The following is a 1,601-nucleotide window of genomic DNA, read 5'->3' as shown; positions in this document are numbered from 1 at the left end:
ATATATATAGAGAGAGAGAGAGAGAGAGAGAGAGAGAGAGAAAGAGAGAGAGAGAGAGAGAAAAAAAAATCGTATGTTTTCCCATTGATTTTTAGAGAGAGTGGAAAGGAGGGTGGGGGAGAAAGAGAAATATTGATGTGAGAGAACCACATTGATTGGTTGCCTCCCACACACATCTTGACCAGGGCTGGGGATTGAGCCTGCAACTGAGGTCCATGCCCTGATCAGAATCAAACCTATAACTCTTCAGTCCGTGGGCCGACGCTCCAACCACTGAGAAAAACTGACCAGGGATGATAGGGTCTTGAATGGTAGGTATTAGAGAACATGAGGACTGATGAACAGGAAGGTCTCCTGACCCTGAGGAATGTGTTCTCCTAAACAAACTATAGGAAAACCAGGTTCTCATGGGACAGCTAGGTTACAACTAAGGCAAAGAGCTATTCAGTCAAGAGGCTGATGTTAGCCCTGATGTTAGGTGCGGCTCAGATGGTTGAACGTTGTCCCATGCACTGAAAGGTCGCCAATTCAACTTCTGGTCAGGGCACATACCCAGGTTGCAGATTTGATCCCTGGTGTTGGGGTGTGTGTGGGAGGCAAGTGATTGATGTTTCACTCTCACATCGATGTTCTCTCTCTCCCCCCACTCCCGCCCTCCTACTCTCTCTAGAAATCATTGGGAAAATTAACCTCAAGCAAGGATTAACAACAACAAAACATTCTCATTAGGATACAAGAAGACACTATAGCGTCTATGAAAATAGGAGTAAGAAAGTCTTACCTTTTTCCTTTGTGTGTGTAGACAATTTTTAAAATTAATTAGCATGTACTACTTTCGTGATCAAGAAACATTAAAAAATCAATATAAAGGGTGTCCCAAAATTCACGCAAGAAGTAATTTTGATAGAAAACACAGGTTTATGCCCTGGCCAGTTTGGCTCACTGGATAGAGCATCGGCTTGGGGACTGACGGGTCCCAGGTTCGATTCTGGTCAAGGGCATGTACCTTGGTTGCGGGCACATCCCCAGTAGGGAGTTTGCAGGAGGCAGCTGATCGATGTTTCTCTCTTGTCGATGTTTCTAACTCTCTATCCCTCTCCCTTCCTCTCTGTAAAAAATCAATAAAATATATTAAGAAAAACAACAACACAGGTTTATAATTAAAAATTGTAAATTTTTTATTGATTCATAAAGTATACAGTATAGGGTTATGTATGGAATAGCATATCAGGTAAATGGCCTCCACGGCTTTGCTGGTACATATGCATGATCTGGGTGGCCAATTCTGATCACCAAAATGGGAAATTACACAACCAGGAAATGACTCATGCAATGCAGTAATTGAATTGTTTCTCAGGTTGTATGGCATATGGCACCGTCTTGTTGAAACCACATGTTGTCCACACCCATATCTTGCAATTTAGGCACAAAAAACTGGATTATCATGTCGCAATAGCGAACACCATTAACTGTTATTGCCTGAGCAGCCGCATTTTCAAAGAAGAATGGTCCAGCCGAAGCCGGTTTGGCTCAGTGGATAGAGCGTCGGCCTGCGGACTGAAAGGTCCCAGGTTCGATTCCGGTCAAGGGCATGTACCTTG

At 43.5% G+C, this 1,601-nt stretch overlaps 1 protein-coding gene across 1 annotated transcript in view; it reads right to left on the bottom strand.

The window, feature by feature from the left end:
* The window catches only part of SAMHD1 (SAM domain and HD domain 1), a 62,094-nt gene that overhangs the window by 11,477 nt on the left and 49,016 nt on the right, over window positions 1-1,601 (bottom strand). The gene's annotated exons all lie outside the window — the stretch shown is intronic.

The sequence above is a fragment of the Myotis davidii genome, unplaced genomic scaffold (genome assembly GCF_000327345.1).
Source record: "Myotis davidii unplaced genomic scaffold, ASM32734v1 scaffold38, whole genome shotgun sequence".
NCBI lineage: Eukaryota > Metazoa > Chordata > Mammalia > Chiroptera > Vespertilionidae > Myotis > Myotis davidii.
Note: the sequence above shows the minus strand (reverse complement) of the source record. Positions and strands in the feature narration are given on the sequence as shown.